The following is a 23,841-nucleotide window of genomic DNA, read 5'->3' on the forward strand; positions in this document are numbered from 1 at the left end:
AAGAATCTTGCCTGGTGCATTGTAATAACTCGAGTAAGCTCGGGTTAGTTCGGAGGAGCGTCGATCAAGCTGCAAGCAATAAGAGGAAGCTCGATTAAGTTCGGAGAAGCGTCGAGCCAATGGGAAGAGGGTATCGCGTCAGCTGCCGCCTAGTGGTCGGGGGGTGTGAAGATGAAGAGCGAAAAACGCCGTTTCGTGCACATGCTAATACGAGAAAGAAGAGGCGAAAAATGAACGCATGCCTTCGCATGTCTAGTCGATGTAACTACGTCAAAACCCTACCACTTTTTTTACACTGGTTTGCTACGAACGAATTTTACTGCCTACAATGGTTTCTTGCTTTCGCCCTTTTTTCTTTTCTCTTTTTACGTACCCTGGCGAAGAGATGTATGTTTCTTCGTTGTTATACACAAGTCCTTTGTTGTTTATTTCAGGTTATAAGCCGCTGTTAAATTAGTTTTCTTGTTTTTTTTTCTGTGTAAAGCTGTGGCCTGTGTGGTTAATGTACAGTGACTGTACAGAGAAAATAGAGCTGTCATGCTTAATAGTGAGATGTTGTGCACGGGCTGTGTATCTACCAATAAATTATATCCCTTTGGCTAAACAAACGGCTTGGCAGTCAGCGCCCACGTTGTCCGCAAGTGTTCCTTTTCGTTGTCCACGTCTTCTTTGAGCTGTTTCTGATAGCTCTGTCGTGACCTTCCTCTCTTTTGAAAGTAGCCGCAATCCAACCCATGGGCCCCCGTCCTTCAACCGATTCGTCAAAACCGCGGCTGTTCCTTCCAGTGCCGCTTCAGAGGAATTTCTTCCTCCGAACCATACTTTTTCCGAAACGAAGCCCCTCGTGTCCTCCTCAGTGACCGTGGCAAGTATCTTCTCTCCAGGGTATTAGCCGAAGTTCTTTGTGCCTCGGGCGCATGCTTCACAAAACTACATCCGCCCCTCACGTCCAGCCCAAAAGCCTCGCACAACGGCTTCATGGCACTTTCTACAGATATGCTGTCAAATGGGACTCCACGCTTCAGTTTGTCAAATTTCCTTGTACTACCGCAGTCCAACGAACCACCAGTTGCTCTACGTTTTTTCTTGTTTATGGCCACCCTCCTACTTCTCCCTGGAGCCATCATTCTTATCTGCTCCCACAACCTCTGCCGCACCCTCCCATGAACATTTGCTTTTCCGTATTGCTCACTGCCGTGCGCTTGCCCACCAGGACACCGGAACCAGCCAAGCGTCCTGGAAACGCAGCTGTGACTCGACTTGCCGCATAGTGTTTTTCGCTCCCACAATGAAGTTTTAGTGCGCACCGTCACGCATGCCAGGCATGTGTGAAAAACTGCATATAGTGCTGGAACAAACGTCCCACGTGGACTATCGTGTCACCCCTGTATCCTATCTTCATGACCCTCATTGTTGAAGCACAGAAATAGCGCACATGTCGCATCTGAAGCCTTTTGCCCGACGCCCTTCATCTCTGTAACCAGCGACGAGGATCATCGCTGTCTTCCGGGAGGCAGAACAGTGTGCGTTCTGTGCGTGAATCTTACTCCATTTGTGAACATTCCCCATAATCTATTGTTTTGGCGTTGGTAGAGGACAGAGTCTAGAACATGAATGCATAATACTGCCATTTCTGTGTGTAGGACTAAAGCGAAGGTGCTCCGATGATTCGCTGGCTCACAATATTGACTTCGTTCATTACTGGTTCCGAATAAATCGTCATTCATTCAAATTTTGATCAGCATTATCCGTCAAGGAGATAACTACATTGGGCATGAACAAACGCATCACAATTATTCGAAACACTTGTCATATCTGGGATTGTTAAACCTCTACACGCCGGAATAAGTGGAGCGTAACATGAAGCGAAAATTCAGCTAGCCAGAAGTAAGCACTGATTATTGTGCGAAAACAGAAGACATCAAATTTAGGTAACTGAATGAATGCAAAAAAACTTGTATCTGCATTCATGTTTGAGTTTTTTATTTGTACTTTTGTAATTATCTTCTGTTTTTTATTTGAGAGACTGAAATATTTATTAGAAAAAAATTTACCATAGAACGCCACATAAGGCAAAAATGGTAAAATAAACTCTGAAGGGATCCGCGGCGAATCGTTTGAGTGCGCTAGTAGCCAAAATATTATTTTTGAGGTTGACACACTAACATTCGTTATGTGCGAGGTGGTAGTACATTTAGGCTCGTGATATCCGAGCTCCAGACACGAGAAAGAGAGAATAAACTTTATTGAGAAGCTGGTATATAGAATTGCTTGACGATCAGGGGCGGGTGAGAGGGGGAGGGTTAGTTTTCATTCTATACCTCCAGTGGTCAGAGCTGCTTCGCGAACCTTGTAGGTGAATTTTAGCTGCTCTTTCAAGGATACGCTTCAGTTAAACCTGCCACCGCTCGTAAGACGTATGTGTCGTCTTTAAAGGTACAGGCTTTCCCGCATAATTCCGCGAAACGTCGAAGAGTGTGGGACTTGCCTCACACCAGGGGAAAGTGTGAAGTTTTTGAGTAGGATACATGTTACAGTACTTATGTAAGTTGCGAAACGACTTTGTATGTATTTGGCGCAAGGCTACAGCATCTGCGGTGCTCAGCTCTTTGAGCAGTTGAGGGCATTTGGAGCTTTTAAGATTTAGTGCTAATAGTCGTTCGCTATATGTGGACGGAAGGTGTATGAGTTAAGAAGGCGAAGTACCTGCTCGAATTAGATTGAGCCGCCTCGTTTTCCTCTAACCTTGGATGCCCCGGTGTCCCAGTAATTCGGAGGAACGTTCATTATATCCTAAGTTAACACATTACATTTCGTTATATCGTATGTTCAGACACGAAGGTTCCCTTTATCTAAGGTTTCATTCTTAGATTCGGCACATCCGATGTTCCCACACGTAAGTTGGGTATATCCGACGTCTCGTACTAAGGGTTGAGATAGCTGAAGTTAACACACAAGAGGTCGTTATATCAAGGGAGGATATTCAGCTGCGTTACATTTGAAGTTAAGTCTTCTGCCTCCACTCCACGATATTAGGTGTCATTAGAGACACGCATTCTTTTGTGCGAGTGCGTTTTAGTGGGTTTGCGCCCCGGTAAATTCGGGTCCTGATCATTTTCCTCTATTTTAGTGTCTTTTCTTTCTTTCTTTTAGCTCTGCGACACCAACCCGGTGTCCACGCGTTACACCGTACTAGGCAACACAACCACTACCACCATCATCAACCTGCGAAGTCGGGCATGTCATGTGGCCTCCTGACGTGATACAACCTGCCCACTATTTGCCCACAACCTGCCGACATTGCATATGCCTGCTCCTGATTTCTAGCTCGTAAAGCCGACGCCGAAAACTGGCGTCGGATTTCCGGCTAGGGGTAGGCCTTTAACGCTATCGCATTAATATAAAGCCTCCCTTAACCAAGCCATACGACCGTGCCTGCATGGCCTAGCGGAAGCATGTACGACTCAAAATGCAAGGATGCAGGAGGGGTCGATTGCACACAGCCTTCGATCTGATTCGAGAAGCCCAAGTTGGCAGCTCCCTCAAATCGGCCATGTCACGTGAACTGTATTCAGCCATGTCAGATGTCAGCTAGCACCCGCTAGAGCCATATGCCCATGATATTTCGCTCACAACGCTGACACAACATTTTCTGGAGAATGGGGCATATAACGCTATCGTGTTCATATATTGCTCGTCGTGTTGCGACATGTGTCGGCAAGAAAGGTTTTCACACAGGCCGGTGGAGCGACAAACGTGCTTGGAATTGCAGGGCGGAACCAAACGACTGACAGGCATGCAAAAATGGCGTACATGTCACGGCCGATAACACTACTTTCGTTGGTATCAAATGCATTCAGATCCATAATATTAAATAATACGCTGCTCTCTCATATAACGCTGTCCACGTCGTCGCTGCAGGCAAAGTGCAATGCTTATAGCGTAAAGAACGTGATACTTTCACCGCCTTGCTTTCCGCGTGGATTTAGGCACCGTGAGTGCTCAAACTTGCGCAAACGTGTGTTTTCATGCAGCCCCTACTCCAGTATGTGTAAACTACATGCGTTGGTGTGTGTGTTCAAGACATGAATTGCACGTGCTTTTAATCACCACGATGGAAATGCGAGCCAGTATGTGTTTGTGGATATCACCTCACGAAACTGAAAGTATTATGCCATCATGAACCTTCAGTCGCTCTTTCCGTTTCCTTTCTTTCCCCTTTCCCCACTGTGGAGGACCAGGCCAGGGTCATATTATCACCGGCCGACCTCTCCTCCTTTCCTCTCATTAAAATTCCCTTCTCTCTCGCACTCTCTTAGGCACCGTCGCTTAGGAGACCTGGCAGACCTTTTTTCACGTCACATGGCAGCAAGCACATCGACTTTTGTCTGGCATTTTTTATTCGAAAATTGCAAACTAGCTTTCCCCAGCTAGTCGAAATTGTCCGGAGACCTCCACTACTGCACCTCTTTCTTCCTTACTTTTTTAACTCCCTCCTTTATCCATTCCCTTCCGGCGCGGTTCGTGTCTCCACCACGAGATGTGAGACAGTTACAGCGCTATTTCCTTTTCTAAAATCCAAGTTCCAGTTCTTCATTTCTGCATTTGCGAGCCATAAGGTGCCCCCAAAAAAGTGGTCTTAGGTGGTCCAATTAGCGCCCTCGCTTCGCGCTGACGCATGGTGGCTGCAAATTTACAGTAGATGCACAGAACCATAAGCTAAGCACATCTGGCTGGGTTTTAGAAGAGACAATGAGAAAGGCAAGCGAGAAGTACGCTTTGAAGATGGCTCACCGTTGCTCCTGTATGGCAGGTATGTAAGCAGGCAGACTTCGTCGGAATATACAACTGGATAGGTGACTGGATAGCCTATAAACATTAAAGGACATGACAGCACTTGTATATCAAGCTTCAACGTGATATCTTGGTAGTAAACGTATGAGCAAGGTCCACTTACCATAAATGCTTGAATTGAAGGCATTACGCATTGTATGATTTGAATAGTAGTTATAAGCAGTATAATTCTTTGTGAAGTTCGCCCTGTTAAACACAAGAAGAATACAAGGGGCGCAGGACTGTAATGAATAGTCATTCTGTGTCCGTAGTATCTGAATGAGCAGCAATTTTACAAAGCTGTGCGAATTACAAATATATTTAGTATAAGTGAATGTGAATAGTTAGCTTCGAATAATGAAGCTACGATGCATTTATTTCTAATGGAATTAATATTGCCATAGGCCGGAATATCTATCCCGGATCATTTTTCACCTAAAAAATGGGCTAATAGAAAGAAATGGACATGGTGATCTTGAATTCGCAATGCTGCCATAGAAAACAACGCGTGGACTTCTAATAAGTTTCAAATTTCTCATATGAATAAAAAATTGAGAGGACGCTTTAGCTTAAGCCACAATGGTGCCTTTTCCTCATTTTTTTTTCTTTAATTACATTTATTCATCAATTCTCACCGACTACCAATCAACAGTGACATTACTGATCTAGTTTATCAATTAAAATAACGTTACCGATTGCCAGTCACAATTACTGATAATTTTACCTATTGTCAATCACCAATTAAAATTTTCGATTACCAATCGCCATTCACTAGTAGATTACACTGAAGGACATACTGCACCACTATATACTCATAGACACACACAATTTCTTTCACTACACTGAAGTACCATCACACCGCCTTTTCATTCCGCGCAATTTCTGGTGCCTATATAGCACATTTATATTTAGTTTTTATTAATACTACAACATCAGTACACATCCCCAATACACTTTAGTGTCATACACACCATAGAGCGCCCGCTCAGAATTTCTAAATTACGCCTGAACCAACCCCCCTTTGTGGCATATACGTTGCTTGCTCGCCAGGCGCGCAGATGGCCTGGTTTCGAGTAACCATATAGGCGAATTTCTTCATATGAAAGGGGACGGAGCTTCAGCCATTACAGTATAAACTCGATCAGGCACTCCACCGCATTCAAATGCTCACGGACCGAATAAAACTCTTGGAACAAGAAAATAGTAAACTAAATGCACCCGCTAAATCTAAGGACTCTTCCAAAATCACTCCCAATGCCGGAAGTCACAGAAATGGAAACTCTGCGACCACATCGGTCGAAACACCAGTAAGGGTAGTAAGCAAGGAAGTAACACCTCGCAAAAAACGTGCAGTAGCTAACATACGAAATCCCTCATTGGAGGATAGAGTCCCAAAACTTCAACAAAAGGTAGGAGAGCACAGTCTGAAACTCGATAACCTAACACAAAGAGTTGACAATTTAACACAGACTCGAACAAAACATACAGGATGTAAACCACAAGTTCGGAGTAATCGACGCCGTTTTACAGGAAATTTTACGTCGGCTTCCCCCGTCAGCTCAAGGGGCGCCAATCGATCTATCCCAGCAAAATGGCCAATACTAAAACCATAACAGTTTGGCAGTGGAACTTCAGGTATATGAGCAACCAAAAAGCAGATCTGCAGTTACACATCCAATCGCAATTCCAAAAACCTGACGTAATAGCGATCGAAGAACCCAGAATGTCTCGACTAAGACTGCCAGGGTACCGGGCACTTCTGCCATGTCGCATCGCATAACAGCTTTTAACCACTACGATGGTACATAGAAACCTTACCGTGATTAACCACGAGATTGTAAACAGAGCTCGATTGTATATTAATTGAAATTCTACCTAGCAAAAGAAACTCCTCTTCTCTGTTCATACTGAACGCATACAGCCACCTCGGGACACAGGCGGACCAGCGAAAGCCGCTATACTCAAAGGCCTACAAATTGCAGGCCAAAACCGAACCCTAATTGTGTGTGACTTCAACGCTCAACACGTGCAATGGGGACACGCAACAACATCCGGGAAAGGCACGGCCCTAATGGATTTTATCTAGAAAAGAGGGCTAACCCAGTACACAGGCCCCATGCAACCTGCCAGGATAGGTAACAGCGTGAACAGGGACACGTGCCCAGACCTCACGATAGGAAAAATCTCCCACACTTAAGCTGGAGTAACACCAGACAAAATCTATGAAGTGACCATTATATCATAACGACAAAAGTCGCCATTGGCAATGCAAAACCCAAACCCAGAAAAAACAGAATCACCGACTGGGACAAACTTAGGTCGATCCGCGATCAAAATCAGGAACCGATCTCAGACCTACAGTGGACACAAACCCTCCTATCGAATGTGGGAAAGACCACTAAAGAACTAGTACATGAAGTAAGCGTAAATACGATTGACAGCCGACTTACACATATGTGGGAGACAAGGCAAAGCCTAGAAAAAATATGGCTTAAGCAAAAATACAACAAAAACCTTAGAAACAGGATAGTCACACTCACGGAAGAAATTCACCACCACTCCGCAGAACTCGCGAGATAGCAGTAGTACCATATCTGCCAAAATGTAAATGGCAATCTAGGCACGAGAGAGACGTGGAATCTTCTGCGGCATCTCCTTGATCCGGAATCGAACAAATCTACGACTCAAAAGGAAATCACCAAAATTTTAAACACAGACCCAGGCACGGATAAATATATTATAAACACGCTACAGCAGAAGTACTTCTGCACAACCCGAGAGACTAAGTCTCTACCCAATTATAAAGGACAACCTAACAACAACCTGTACGCTGACATAACAATGGCCAAAATCAGAGCAGCCGTCCTTAAGTTACGCATGACATCCGCTCCGGGAGAGGACGGCATTAACAATAATACACTTAGAAACCTAGACGACGCTTCTATCACAGCCATCACGGACTTTGCGAACGAGTATTGGAGGGAGAGAAAACTCCCAGCGTCTTGGAAACATACCATCGTTAAACTCATCTTAAAATCGGGCAAAAAGCTCGCGCTCGAAAACCTCAGACCTATTTCGCTTACTTCTTGCATAGGATAACTGATAGAGCATGTCATACTAGACAAACTGCAGTCCCACATGCACAGAGAGAATTTATATTCAAACACTATCAGGATCTGTCATGTCCCCCTTCTTATTCAATATAACCCTCATCTAAACCGCGCACGAACTCGCCAAAACCCCAGACCTAGAACACTCTTTGTACGCGGACAATATCACCCTTTGGACCACCAAGGGGAGTATCAGCACGATACGATACGCTACAACAAGCGGTAAATGTAGTAGAAAAGGAGGCAGAAGCCGCGGGACTTGCGTGTTCCCGCCAAAAACTGAAAGTCTTCATCCTACACCAAATGCGTCAAAGAAAAAATAAAGCGCCTGAGATCACAATCTACGCGTAAGGGGCAGCCATCCCAGAGGTGGAAACACTAAGAATACTGAGAACGCTGATAGAGTCAAACCAAAAACCACGTAAACCAAATCTCTCTCCTCCTCAGACACATCGCGTATAGGCGAGGAGGAGTTAAAGAAGCCGAGACCAGGAAACTAATCCAAGGCTTCGTTCTTAGCAGAGTCATCTACTCTACACCATACGTGACCCTCACGGTCAGAGAAAGTGACGACCTGGATGCTCTAATAAGACAATCCTACAAAATTACGCTAAACATCTCCGTCATACCCCAAATGAAAAACAACTACAGTTAGTAATTCATAACACCTTAGCGGAAATGATGGAAGTATACCTCACTGCACAATACGAAAGACTATCAGGCACTGAAACGGGACGTGTCAACCTAAAGTTGGCAGGAATACAATATAAAGGAATCCGTGCACACACCTTGCCATTTCCAAGGCACGTGCACGAACACATAATAGTCCATCCTCTCCCCACAAACATGTATCCACACTTTGATACGGACAGAAGAAAGGCTAAGGCAGGAAAACTTCACAAAAGATTTTCAGTTCAGAAAGACACGGTGCATGTGGACGTGGCAGAACATGAGGACAGAGACGCTTTTTCCCTGGCTGTTGTCGATCATCAAGGCTCTACCCTCGCATCGGCGACAATCGATAAAACAAAATTTCCGGAGGAGGCCGAAGTAGCTGCTATAGCTTTAACCATTACCTTCACCACTCCCGAATACATCATCAGCGGCTCTAAAACCGCCATTCGAATTTTTCTAAAGAAAGGGCCCACTCCGCAGCCATCAAGATATTACAAAACATTTCCAATACCCGCCAGATCACATTGATCTGCGTCCCCGCCCATTCGGGCCATCCTGGAAATGAGGTGGCGCGCCAATTTGCCCGAGAGTGCGTAGTTAACCGGGAGGTGCGCTACCGCGAGCTCAGATGGGCCAAGGAGCGAATGACGAGCTACATAGATATTACTACCCACTTCAAGAAAGAAAGACAAATCTTTCCAGAACCACATAGATCTCTAACTAAAACACAAGTCAGCTGGCGGCAGATCCAAACACACTTTTTTTTTATTCCCTGCATATACTTAATATGGTTCCCAGAGCAGTTTAGCCCCGTCTATTCTCTCTGTGGACACCATAAGGCAGACACACCACCCATCCTATACTCATGTAATCAAGACAAACCGTCGAACAGTCTGCAGCTCTCTATCCAATCGCCGTGGGAGGCCGCGCTGCTCAGCTCGGACCCGCAGTTTCAACTCTGAGTCACGGAGCGGGCCGAAGAGGTCGCCGAACGACATCGTCGGTCGGCCACCTGGCGTCCGCCCTAGAAGAGTAGCCCGTCGCGGGGAGGGGAACATCACCCCAACCCGCGCCTAGGACCTCTTCTTTAATTAAGTTTATCTCGTCCTCCTTCATATGAAAACTTTAGCAATATTTCAGGCACGCTTCTGAAGCATTCCTGTCAATCCTAGGTCACGACGGCGGCTCCTCGACAGAACGAGCATGATATGCTGTCGCGTTCAAAAAAAAACCGTAAATCCACGCTCATAACACCAGGAAAGGTTCCTTGAATATTTATGTCGCACACTGGTGTGTCGCTCAACAACTAATAAGCTTTCTTGCGTACGTAGGGGCTTCCAGCAGTTCACGTGCCAGAATATCACGACTACTGCACGTGTGCTTATTATTTCTTAGATTTGTTCACAATCTCATTTTCAGCAAGTCGACGACAGTTGATAACTTCGCTCGTTCTCCGTACATACCTATTGCTCAAGCTTATCTCAATAGCACACCTATCAGTCTCTGCGATACCAAATTTATCGCATATAAATTGCGGTATAGGCGCTTCAAATACGTTACATTCAAGAACCTGGTTAATGCTAAAGGGACCATGAAATGATAATTAGTGAGGCTCCAAAATGCGCACGACCGATCGGTAGCTCATCACTCATCACCGCATCGCAATTTTTCTTAAAGCAAGATTAGGAGCACCGAGGATATCGGCGATTAAAAATTATGCTCCACCTCTGCCCCCTCAACTGAAACACTCCGACTTGTCAGAATGAAAGAAAGAATGTAAACATTTTCACGTTTGCATTTTGGCCGCAGCCATATTTCCACTGAGCTTTGCCAGCAGCATTCTGATTGGCGATTTTCATACAGTCACCTACTACGCTTTTGCCTATTTTTTTGTATACAGTGTACATTCCCGCCTTTCAGTCACCTTTTTTCTCTGCACTTCCTTGTGCGAAAAATAAATTGATTGACTCATTGATTGGTTCATTGATTGATTGGCTAGCTAGGTGGTTGGTTGGTCGGTTGATTGGTTGGTTGGTTGGTTGGTTGGTTGGTTGGTTGGTTGGTTGGCTGGTTGTTTGGTTGGTTGGTTGGTTGGTTGGTTGGTTGGTTGGTTGGTTGGTTGGTTGGTTGGTTGGTTGGTTGGTTGGTTGGTTGGTCGGTCGGTTGGTTGATTGGTAGGTTGCTTGGTTGATTGATACCCCAATCTTTTTTCTTGCTATCATTCCCCACTTTCTTTCCCTCTACCTGTCCTTTTACTCACGCTAGCCGCTGCTCAGGTGCTGCAGGTTTCGAAGGCAGATGCCGCGTCTAGCGACCTCTTTTCCTCCCTTGTTATTGTATTCATAAATTGCCACTACTAATTTACTGCGCATGCGCAGCACATTCCGTGGCGCACGCGCGCTCAATCAAGCAGTAAATAGTGCAGAGGCCTATAGAAAACAGCTCAGGGTAGCATCCCGCCGCGCCACATTCTTCCCACGTGACATGAGCACGCGCAATGAGAAGGCTCATCTCGATTCCGTAATCCACGCTAGACAGAGAGGGGCGTCTCAGAACGTGCAAGTAGGTGTCGCCCTAATCGGCTGCGAGCAGCAATATGTAAAAACCTTTTGTAAATTGTAGGGTCCACTCAGTACTTTTAGCTTTGACTCGAATACTCACCAAAACCGCCTCTACCGATGTTTAATTATAACTTTCAAGAAAAATCATTTCAGAGTCCCTTTATAGGTAAGGCGCAAGATTGGAGAAAGCTCTCATCTGCCGATGCATTTCAGGAAATGTGACAGTAAACCAACCTTGAAAGGCACCAAGATTTTGGTTAGAGTTTGTTATGGCACTCACATGAACTTTTGCAAGCATTGTTTACCGTGAGATAGCTGCTGAATTCATCGGTGAAACGTTTGCGTGCCTGAGGTACAGTAAAGACATTTTCAAGACAAAACACATATAGATCTCTTGTTTGTATGCTAGATATAGGATGTAAAAAATTATGTATTTTAGCGAATTGGTACGCAATAAAGAGTTATTAGCGCTGGCTTTGTCTCTTTCTTTGTTGTGTCTCATATGGGATGGTGGTGGTGGTGGTGGTAAAACTTTAATGCACTGGGGCGGGTTTTAGAGCAAAGTGGAGGGTTTCACCACTCCCATGCCTGGGTGATATTCCTCATTCCGGGACAACATTAGCGGTAGCCGCCGCCCGCGCTCTTTGGACCAGAGCCCTCTGTGACTCCAGGTCCAAGCAGCCGGACAAGGTCGCCTCCCAGCCCTCTCTCGTTGGCTGATTTACTGTCTTTGTTGGCGGATTTTTTCTGGCAGGCCCATACCATATGATATGCGTCTGCCCACATCTCACAAAATTTACAGTACACCGAAAAAGTCGGGTCTATGACTTTTCGAATCGCAATGCTTCGAAACGACCCCGTTTGCAGCCTTCTGAGGTGTCGTTCCTCAGTTCTATCCAGGCCCTTGGCGGGCTCTAGGAACGTCTGCCTACTGCGGCGCAGATATGCTGTAATTCCCGCATATGTGGTAAGCGGATTGGGTACAGGAGTCCCGACAGAGTCTGGGAAGTCAGTGGAACTCCGGGGGAGAGACGGTCGGGAGGCTGCGTAGGCGGCCTTGTTCTCTTCTATTCCTTGGTGTCCGGGCACCCATACCAATTGTTTTGTTCCCTGAATTGAGCTGTGAGGCGCGTTTACTAAATGTTTGCTGGCAAGCGGTGCTATTTTTCCTCTTATATAATTTCGACAAGCGTGATGAGAATCAGAAATCGTGCGTGGGGTCGGAGTGGGTGGCTGCCAGCGCTATCGCCACTTCCTCGGCTAACGCAACTTTCACCGAAAGTCCATCCACCTGCTTTCCCTCGTGTATGACTGCGACGGTGCAGATGCGCTCTTGCATAGGGCCCGCCGTGTCTACATAATACATGTCATTTTTTGCTGCCGTAATACTTGGGTATCGCCCTAGCTCTGGCTTCTCTCCTCCTTGATCGTGCTTGGGATGCATGTTTAATGGTACTGATTTAACTAGTAGTTTATCTCTCCACTCCTTGGAAATGTCCCCTCGGTCTTCTGTAGTTGCTGGAAGCGCTATGTGCAGATCCTCGAGGACTCGTCTACCAACTTTGGTCGTCGATAACCGCAGTATTTGGCTTGATCGGTAAGCTTCGAGTAGTTCTTCCAGCATGTTATGCATTCCTAGGTGGAGAAGGCGATCAGTGGACGCCTTGTAGGGGAGTCCAAGCTCCTTCTCGATGGCCGCTCTGACCATTATGTCTAATTTCTTCTTGTCACTCTGCCGCAGTTTGAGGTAGGGCAGAGCGTATGTCATTAGGCTAATGGCAAAAGCCTGCATCAGGCGTAATGTCCCCTTTTCCATGAGTCCACCGAGCTTGCCAGATACTCTGCCAATCATCCAACTGATTTGCCCGCACGTGGACGTTTGTTTGTTATTCGCTATGACATTACTTCCTTTGTTCTTTATTTGTAGCCCTAACACGCGGATGTTTCTACCTCCGAGACCTGGGTTCCGTCTATGTGTATTTGAATTTTGCTTGCCGATTTTTTATCCCCCGTAATATGAGGGAGATTTGATTTCGTGGGTGACTGCTGTTGACTCCCGTAAAGGGGGCCTATGACTTCCCCATTAAGTTGTAAAACCCGTCTTGTGCTGACAAGCGTGCACGGAAGCCGGACATAGATGTATAGAAAATCTCCTGGTCCTGTATGTACTCAGATGGTCTTTTCCTGTCACGCACGACATAAGGGAAATGGGTCTTAAATTGTCCGTGTTGATTTTTAACCCGGTTTTGGTATGAAAGTCACCATTGATGTTTTTCACTCTTGCGGTATTTGTTTTCCTTCCCATATCCTATTGGTGAAGTCAGTGAGGTCCTCGATAGCGTTGTCGTTGAGGTTTGCTAGCAAACTTACCGTTATGCGGGCATCTCCCGGTGCCGTGGCTCTGTTCATACGGTCTAGCGCCGCTTTGACTTGCCGTTTAGTAAATTTCTTATCCAGCTCCTCATTTTCTTGCCCGGTGTATATCAGCGTGCCCGTGTGTTGGCCTACCGTGGTGCATATGTACTTGTCTTCTAGCGCTCTAGCGAGTTGTTCATTTGTACCTTGAAATTCGTATAATGCTCGTCTTAAGTTTCTACTGTTCTCCCCCCTCGTTTGACTCGGTTCAATGAGACACCTCAGTAAGCTCTGCGCGCTCTTCGAGCCAAAAGTGCCACTCATGGGGTTACATTTGTCTATTTAGTGAGACGTCGCGTATGCCTCAGCCTGCTCACAAATTCCAGAGGAATGATCAAGTAACCCTTAACAATAATGGCGAAGTGTGCGTCCTTAGCTCTGCTTGTTCAAACATGATCCAGCTTTAACTAGAGTACCATTATTATCGACTGATAATAGCAAAACGCTCGGATGCAACGGAGGAGCAAATATTTCACTTGAGAGCAATATATTCAGCCGAAATTATGAATAAATCGTAATTTTTTTCGTAGAAAACTGCATAATACCGTGATTTGTTGTAATTAAATATGCCGTGTCGTTTAAAAAAATTATCACGCTAATAATGTGCACCTCTAGAACGTAGCTTGTATGCACGCAGCAATTGTTTAGTCCGTGTTGGTGAAGCTTGCCTACCGTTTCCTCTGCGAAAAACAACTAATGCTCTGAATGCACGCATCCACCATGGTGGCTCAGTGATTAGCGTGTTCGGCTACTGAGGAGAGCCCCCGGCTTCAAACCCGGCCACGGCGGCTTCGTTACGATGTAGGCTAAACAGAAAAATCGCCCCTGTGCTGTGGTATGCCGGTGCATGTTAATGATCCCCGGGTGGTTGACATTATTCGGATGAGACAGATACTGCGCCATTTCCTTTAGCCAAAAACCAATTATTATTATTATTATTGTTATTATTATTACGGCACCTCTTCCCTCCTTTACACCTTCCCTTACGGCGCATTTCAGGCGTCCGCCGAAAGGTGAGATAGACACTACCCGCCGCGGTGGCTCAGTGGTTAGGCAGCTTGACTACTGATCCGGAGTTCCCGGGTTCGAACACGACCGCGGCGGCTGCGTTTTTATGGAGGAAAAACGGTAAGGCGCACGTATGCTGTGCTATGTCAGTTCACGTTAAAGATCCCCAGGTGGTCGAAATTATTCCGGAGCCCTCCACTACGGCACCTCTTCTTCCTTTCCTCTTTCACTCCCTCCTTTGTCCCTTTCCTTACGGCGCGGTTCAGGTGTCCAACGATATATGAGACAGATACTGCGCCATTTCCTTTCCCCAAAAAACCAAGTATTAATTAATTATACTGCACTATTTCCTTTCCTCCAATACCAACTTCCACTTTCAATGCACGCCGCACGATAGAAGTAAAACATGTGTTGTGTTCTAGTGCTTTTTTATGCGGTTTTGGGGAATCTTCCGAGAGGTTCTCTCCTTGGTTGTATCCACAGGAGTCTTATCTGTCGTCCTCGTTTACTTCTAGTAAATGGTCGACTGCCCTCAGTCCATGGCTCCGCTGGCCACTGCCGCCCGTTGAGCTCGCTGTATACCAGACCTCGTTTTTCACAGCGGTCGCTGGAAAGCACAGTCGCCCACTGCTCCGCTCTCGGGTTTTGTGTTTTGGGGACCTCTTCTATGTTTTGAAAGGCCCATGTGATGTAATATAGTGTGTTTTTTGTCGCACAACGGACATCTTTCCGCGTATATCATAGGGTGCATTTTGTTTAATATTTGTAGGTTTGGGTAAGAAGGTGTCTGTAATTGTCTCCAAGTTCCAGCTAGCTAACCAGCAGTACGAAACCCACCACTAACTTTACATTTTAGGAAAAACAAGTCGGCACAACTCAAAAGCTAGGTGCAATACATTCTCTATGCGCACCTTTCTCATTTCAGGCGATGCACCTCTCCGCTGCAGTCGACATTGTCCCCGAAATTAACGTAAAGAATGATATTGGTCTCTAAAATGGAACACTGTCCGCACATATAACTCCAAGGGCGCCATTGATGACTTTGACTTCGTGACATCAACGATAAGTATCAAAAACAAACCAAGGTTGATTTACAGTGTTAGAGTAGCTTACATAGAATTCGCCGTGTTGAAAACATAGCAGGATGTGGTGCGAAGCCAGCGCCACCTCGGAAATGAGTGTACAGTTAAACAATGGCCTGATAACAAAGCACAAAAAAAAACACGAGACCATAGTGTACGTGTCATTTGGCGGCAAAAAGAAATGCTCGAACGTCTCGATGTCAAGCGTTACACATGAGGGAAAGACAAAGAAAGGAAACGCGACAGCTGACGACCAAAGGAATTTTAGATAGGCAGCACATATTGTATCTCCCATGTCGTGCAGACTGTCAGTGTTATCATACCAACAGGGAAAGCTGTTTTCCTTCATGCCCGAGAGCTATGATTCTGGAGGCCTGAAGGCCGGACCCCAATCTTGGGAGATTTACCGCTTTCGAGTGATTTACAATACCATGAGATCAATGAGCGGAGTAAGAATTGTGTTGCGCAAGTATACCTCTTGTAAAAAGAAGCAAGAGTGCAACACTTTTATTTAAAGCCGTAATTTATTACTTGAAAGCCACAGAATGTAACTGAGACTAAGGACTGTGACGCAACAAGAGGGAGTTGAACTGCCCAACTAAAGTTTTAAAATCAACCAAGGAAGGGTATAAACTAGTTACAAGCTGTGCATAAGTGGCATAAGATTCTTCCAAAAAGCGCTGCACTTGTGCAATGAGGCTGCTTTTTAAAGCACGTGGATGACAGAGATTTTCATTAATGTATTCAAAAGTGATGCAGACCAAATAAAGCACACAATCCAGGGCTCACAAAATGACGGACCAAGAGATCGAAAAGGAGCATGATCAAGTATGAACAGTGAGCTTGTGGTCATAAGAAAGGTTCAAGGAAGCAGCTGTTCCGGCGAACCTAAAGACAACCTAGAAATAGCGTCTGAGCTTCAAGATTGTACAAAGGAGCGGGCAGTGACACGTGAGATACTACACAACCTTCTCTGATTTACGATAACTGTCAGTACAAAAGGACTACGTCACAAGAAATATCCCCAATACTCACCATGTACAGGAACCTTTCCACTCGAACTTTTCAGTGATCAGCAACATACAAGTAGCGTACATGTTCATGGAGGCGTTCATTTAGCATTTGCAAAAGAAAGTGATATAGACTCCTAAAAAGTGCTCTCCAGCCCTCAGCCATATAAAACTCATATTAACACTAAAAATTTCCTAAACACTTAACCACGCCAGGCCTCTAGATCAAGTTTTAGACATTAAAGCACTGCCCAGTACATTTTGACTGCGGTGTTGCTTCACCAAAAACACAAAGCATTATGATTCATTATTTCATGAAGTGTAGTGAACACATCGCATAGTCATCAGTCCTATCGCTGTGCCAAGAAATGAATAAATTTCACAATGGAACACGCTCTCTGGGTCCATTCGCCATGCGCGAATCTGAAACTCCTATCAGACACCTCTCACACAGACGTTATGAGACGCCTTTTTGGCTCCTATACGCATCCAGTTAGAAACCCATGCCCTAGTATAAAACTGTTCTTCGGCAGTCTCCAACTGGGCATCAGTTTTCTGCATGCTATGCGTTGTTCGACTCGAACCTCATCGTCTTTCCGAATACCCGCAGCCGCAGCACATAAGACTGGAATCGTGGATGGTATGGCAGAAAAAAGTGTGCAAATGGAGCGGACGAGAAGTTAGAATGAAGACAGGAAGTAACTAAGCACTTGAAATTATAACTTTACTAAACGTGAGCTGCCGCACGAACAGGCCAGCCAAGGCCGGCACATAAAGGCATAACAGCCACTGCTTAGAGCGAGCGCTAAATTATATATATATATATATATATATATATATATATATATATATATATATATATATATATATATATATATATATATATATATATATATATATATATATATATATAACAACACAGCATTTAGTAACTTTTATATTTGAGTTGGTGGGTCTTAAATAAGAGTAATTATAATGGTCTGTTACGCTGTTAATCACAAATTTATGTATGTTGGTATGCCCTCTCATTTTGTTCATTCGGTTCTACTGCTACAAATTTCATTTGCACTTGATTATAGACCGCATTCCAGCATCGTCTTTGTGACTCAGGTCAATTGACCTTGCACCTTCTTCAAGTGCTCTGTCTTAGAGGGCACAGCGCAAACGATGTTTGTAGTACCTTGGTCAAGCGCCTGTTCTTTCTGCATCAGATCGGAGAAGTCCATCTTTTCGCACTGGTAATCATGTAAATGTTGTTTCGCTCTGGTCAGGAAACTGCCTCTGTATTGCTTACGAGCGCCTTTTCTCCTGTAGGCTGGCTGTTTCTGTAGACATGGATTAAATCCCAGAGATCGCAGTACAGAAATAATGTTTGAAAATATAGATCGGCAACAAGCCATACGGTCTGGTATTGTCGAAATCAGAAACTGCCTTCAGAAAACCGAGGAAAAGAATATGTGGGATGCTTAAGCTACTTATGTTTAAGCCTACTCAACTCTCGCGCAAAGGCCTAAGTGGTAACTAGCATACTCATAGTTACTCACGTACACGTGAGTACATTTCTAAAGAAGTTCGCCAAGCCAACCCGACAACACATTTACTAAGTAGACCTTAACTGAGCTCACACCAACGAGTATTCGTGGCCTATGGGTAGCGTGCCCGTCTCTCAGTCGGTTGAGCGTCCTTGGTTCGATTAACCCCCCAACCCAAATTAAAACAATTTTCTCCCGGGACCAATTAGTTTCGTTGATTTACAGGAACTTTCCTCAAAAATTTATCGACAATCCGAAGATTATTTCAGTTCTTCCTGAAGATAATTATTTTGCTTCCTTAGAGATTTTTAGCTCGCGGCTAACGACGCCGCCGCTGATTATGACGTCGACGTGGCTTTTGTGCGGCACGGCGCCTTTAACGTTATCGCGTTAAAACACCAGACCTCCGAGAAAAATCTCGCGGGAGTTTGGTGGGACAACTCGAATGCAATCGCACTAAAATATTGCCTTGCGGTAGAGGAATGTGTCATCGGTGCTGTTGGACACAGTTTTCATTTATATGAGAAAAATATTCCCATCGCCTGATCAATTTCGCATGACCCAAAGAAATAAGCCAGAGATAAGCTACACGTGGGCGCTCTATAGGTTTTAGCGTTTTCGCGTTACATCTAGGGAGGCTATCTTCGCTAGAATGAAGGCTGCGCAGCGGTGCCCTTTCCTCTTGGATTTCATTGCGCTTTTTCTTACGTGCTCCTTATGAGAAAGCCAAGCACGCCGGCCGTGCCAGTTCTCCTCCCTTCCCAGCTTTCACCTTTACTCTCATCCGCAGTCCTTCACTCGCGATGAATGCAACTGCACGTCGTAACTTTCGTGAAGTGTACCGTTAACAGCCCTCGCTGCAAAATTCTTGAAAGTGACAAGCGAAGGCGGCGCAAAACAGAAGAAGTGGACGGTTCTTCTATGTCACTGAAGCGGTTATAAGTATTGAACCTCATCGGCATGCAACGCGTACCCTTCAGTAAGAAAACTTACCATATGCACGACGTCCGGTTGTAATAGGTGAATGTCTGTTCAACCTCGTTTGTAGAGTTATCTGCACGTGTTGTGTTAGCCGAAACGCATGCCGTTAGATTCCGACCTTGAGGATCCGGGTTAAAATTTCTTTGCGTTAGGTACATTGGAGATTGATCAGCCATGAACTGCAGAAGGCAACAAGAACAATTCGCTGCCGTGACTGTGGGGCTTTTCCTCAGGCGGACAGCAACTTACGCTGCATTCGTTAATAATTCATCCAGTGCTGAAATTTCTCTGTATTATATAACACTCGTTAGCGCTCCCAGCTACCCTAGTGTGAACTTGCCGTGTGCCGAATTTCTGTCCCCAGGTTAATGATCCTTAAAGGTGACAGATTTTCAAATATGCCCGTAATTTTCGCGTCAAGCATATCCTAAAAACAAAGACGGAGAAAAGAGGCGGGGAGAGGGGAGACTACCTTTCAGAAGCAGCTAATGAACAAAGAGTGTTTCGTGCGAGCAATGTTATGAACAAGTTCAAAAATATGCGATTCAGTTGTTCTTGCAACCTGGCGCCATATTTTATAGGAATGAACTGCATTCCTCCTCAGTAACATTTTTAGTGCACAAGCGGGTGCTTTAAAACTCGCAGCTGCGGAATATGTACATTACGTGCCTTGTGTTTATGCATATTTATATTGTTTTTGACTCGTTTGGGCTTACTGCTCGATTTTAACCAATGGTATACATTACAGGCGTTTCAGCGAACGATTTCAAATAGCCCTTAAAAAAAGAAGCTTGAAATTGGAAATTTCTTTACAAAAACTTTCCAACCCACGCGGATATCAGTTACTATGAAAATCATCGTAATTAGACACCCAACTGCTCATAATTCCTTTATTAATTTTTAAGCTAGCAGAGCCTGGTAGTGGGTGCCAACGAGGATCTCGATACCTTGGAGAAGGAAAAGCCGTTTTTGAAAGCACTGGAGCGCTGAGAAATCCAGCGATTCCTTCTGCATAAAACCGAAACTGAACGCATGAGGTGTGCGGGAAGCCTAGTAAAAATGACCAAGGGCACTTTACACTAGAAGTGCAAAATATTTGGACATTTTGAACGGCCAGAAAAAAAAACCGCTTCTTTTCGAGTTCTTTCAAGTAAAAATTTTAACCTTTATAAAAATGAAAAACCACGACAAAAGCACATTGCTTAATTGCTGAATAACCGAAGCGTTAATATATGAGTCAATCAAGTCAAGTCAATTGTCAATCAGTTTTTCAGACTACGCATGTATAAATGTCATGTGTGGGAAAAGAACTTCTTGTTCTAGTGTACCGGAAAAGAAAATATGAAAACCGACCTATAAATCACTCCAGGACGTACTCAGAGTCGCTGTCGCTGGATGCGGGCTACGCGTTTTCATAGTCATCGTGTAGGAATCCTATAGAATAGGCATTTTTAGAATAGGGGACCTGATTGATAAGGGAATAGGGAAATGGCGAGGCGCCAGTTCGCAGGCGCAGGACGATAACGCCCTTCAGGTAATTGTCCTGCGCACGCGCAGAGGCGCCAAGCTGTTCTTCTATCCCACTAATCGATAGGGCCTCCTTTTCTAAATGACTCTATTATCTAATCATATTCGCTAAGAAGGCTTGTTTTCAGACAAAACCGCTGATGTGTGCAGAAACCATCGCTTTGGGCCGTGTAGATCGCGCCGCAGCGTGTGAAGCCATTTTCTTCAATTTAAACCTTGGGTTCAAATATTCAGTTTTTGTTGTCTCGTTCAGCCCGGCGCATCCATGTCCCGGCGCCTTCAAGACGCTACATCGAGCGTTTGAACATCATTGTCTGGCGCTGGCGATACCTCTTAGTCTGCAGTAATTCACCGACTTACGCTAGACCTTTTTAAAAAATAAAGCAAAACTTTAAGCAAGAATACCAAAAACTTTGAAATCTCGTTCGGAAAATGTTGACCGCTGAAAAAAAAAGTTTTTTTTCTGAAATAATCGTGTTTTTATCTCCAACCTTAAAATTTCTGCTTAATAGTAGTTACGTGCTTTAAAATCGTGTCACAAAAGTCGGCAAACATCTGAAAAGCCGGCGCTCAAGGTATCCGCCCGGCCGCTCCGAAGACAATTCGCGAACACAGGAAAAAGTTTCGCTCATTGCCGACGGAAAGGGCTTCACCTTTGGTGTGTTATGTGATGCCGTCCCCAATTAGCCCGCACGCGGCGGCGCCGGGTAGGAAAGGCGTGACTGAAACTTTCTGGAAAAGCTTTTCCTCGCCTGACGAATGGCGACGCGAGCCTCAGCGTGGAGACAATAGCGGGGTAAGAGGTGTAGGGTGGACATTGTGTGTGTGTGTGCCCTCGCTGTTGTATTCTACCATGGCGTGCTGTTTCTTCTGCTTTGTCGCACTAAAAAAACCACATTTGGGGGTAGCTATAAGTTTTCCTGAGCCAAGCGGTGAAGGAAAAAAATACGTATGACATGGTACAACAGCGCAGGTACTGCGACACGTCATCACATGACGTTGCGTTTGCACCGAGCCTTGTGCGCCTGATGTGCACAGTTTCGATTGCTTGCAAAAAAAGTCGCCGGATTTGCTCGCGCTGGAGAGAATTATGGAATGTTTTTGTTTAGTCTTTTAAGGAAAGGGTACAACTTATTCTTGCAATTGGCATCGAACTCTTTGTTGGCACTGACCAGTAAGCTGTCCTACTTAAAATTTTGAGCAGTGATTGTGGTTATATAACAACTTAATAATGACTGTTTATATGGGAACCGATGTCAGCCGCCGTTGATAGTTATTTCTGATAATATTTTCTTTCTATTTTGACCTTCCTATTTTCGGCATCTTAAAAAGTATGCCCAGCACAGCCGGTATATTACAACGCGCGGCACGAATAGTATGAGAAATATCATGCACTCTACTTCTGTCCTGTATAATGCAAAAGGTTCATTTTTACATTTGCAACTTTTCGGCTTCTTTTACAAAAGGCATGACGTAAAAGGATTGCGCAGTCCGGTGTTAGCATATTGAGTCTATGAGATCTATCCATTTTAGAGCGCAGCTGTATAGCGCCTTTCTTGGCTTGTGTGACAGGGCGATGATGGTGACACCGTACGAGTGCAGCGGCACAAGTGAAGTGGATCGATGAGGCTGACTAAAGCAAAGAAGGAGGGCAAGGAGAGAGCGGTAGATTGTCCGCATTGCGCATGAGACTATAGCAGCTGGTTAAAAAGACTCTAAAGTGGAATATTAAGTCGTGCTATAGGCCATGGACCAGCGCTGAGGGCAGCGGAGTGGCTGCGAGCCGCACTGCAGTGCGCTTATTTAGCGCCGCTCGCTTGCGCTTAGATTGTTCAGAGGGACGACAAACTTCCCCCTCGGTATCGCGCAGGTGTTTGTAACGCTTGAAAAATTGGTAGAGTAGCACTCGGATGCTCTGCAGTTGACGATCGCGAAAAAAGGGAGTGCGCATAGCCTGTAGTCGAGCACGTTGCGCTGTCGCAGAGCACTAGGGCGGCCGCAGTCCATCAAACAGGCGCAGTACGAAAGAACGAGGCGCCGTTTTGTTTTCGTTGCGACTGCAGGAAGAAACGAAAGGAAAGTCCATGGGCCTGCCCATTGGCTCAAGCTGAGATACAATCACTGCCTCGTGCAGACAGTAGGAGAGTTGAAAGATAGGAGAGCAAAGATTGAAAGAAAAGACGCGCATCGGAACAACTGCGTCATAAGGAGCGACGACGACGGTTTAACAACAGACGCTCCCCGTGCCATGGAGCCCTCGCCAGATGTGCGAGAGCCCCTAGACACCAGCCCCGTGAGGCCAGGAAGAAAGCAACTCTCCTCGTTTATCTCGCCACGAAAATGAATACAGAAGAACGTGCGGTCAGTAGAGCGGCGCGGACGCTTGCTGTCGAGCGCCATTATGACGGAAAGACAGCGTATACTGCATGGACATTGCTCGCATAAACTGCTGGGGTGGGTGCATGGCTGCAGCAGTTCATCAAAACCGACAGGTGATCAGGCCCTCCTTCAGAGTTCCTGGCCCAACACAGGCGGAGGAAGTGGCCACTGCCCCGGCTGCTTCCAACCCTTCTTCAAAACATATCCTTACGGACTCGTGAGGGGCGTGCTGTAACTACGAGACCGGCTGTGTAACATCTCGGGCAGAAGGAATATTGCGTTGGAGCATATGAGTAAATCAGGTCCGCCGGCAAAACATATCGTCTGGACGCGTGGTAACCAGGGTCTACAAGGAAATGAGGCAGAGAATGCGGCTTCCCGAGCACTGATCTCCTGAGTATCTCTCGCCGACTCCATGAATCAGGATGACGGCCAACTCCTCACCAGCTAGATTTAGAGAAATTGTATAGTACTACAGAGTCATCGCTGATATCCTACCCCGCTATAAGCTAAGGAAGGCGAATGAACGCGCGCTCTTCAGACTTTGCAGAAACACAATGTTCTGCTCAGCTATTATGAAACAATTTGATCCTATGGTCACAGGGAGGTGCCAGCATTGTGGCGATGTATCAGATACCTTTCAATTGAAATGGGCGTGCCAGAAAAACTCAACCTAGACCTCCAACCCCAACACCACACGAGAGGACTGGGAAGCGGCCCTGCTTGGC

Source organism: Amblyomma americanum, chromosome 3 (assembly GCF_052857255.1).
Source record: "Amblyomma americanum isolate KBUSLIRL-KWMA chromosome 3, ASM5285725v1, whole genome shotgun sequence".
Taxonomy (NCBI): Eukaryota; Metazoa; Arthropoda; class Arachnida; order Ixodida; family Ixodidae; genus Amblyomma; species Amblyomma americanum.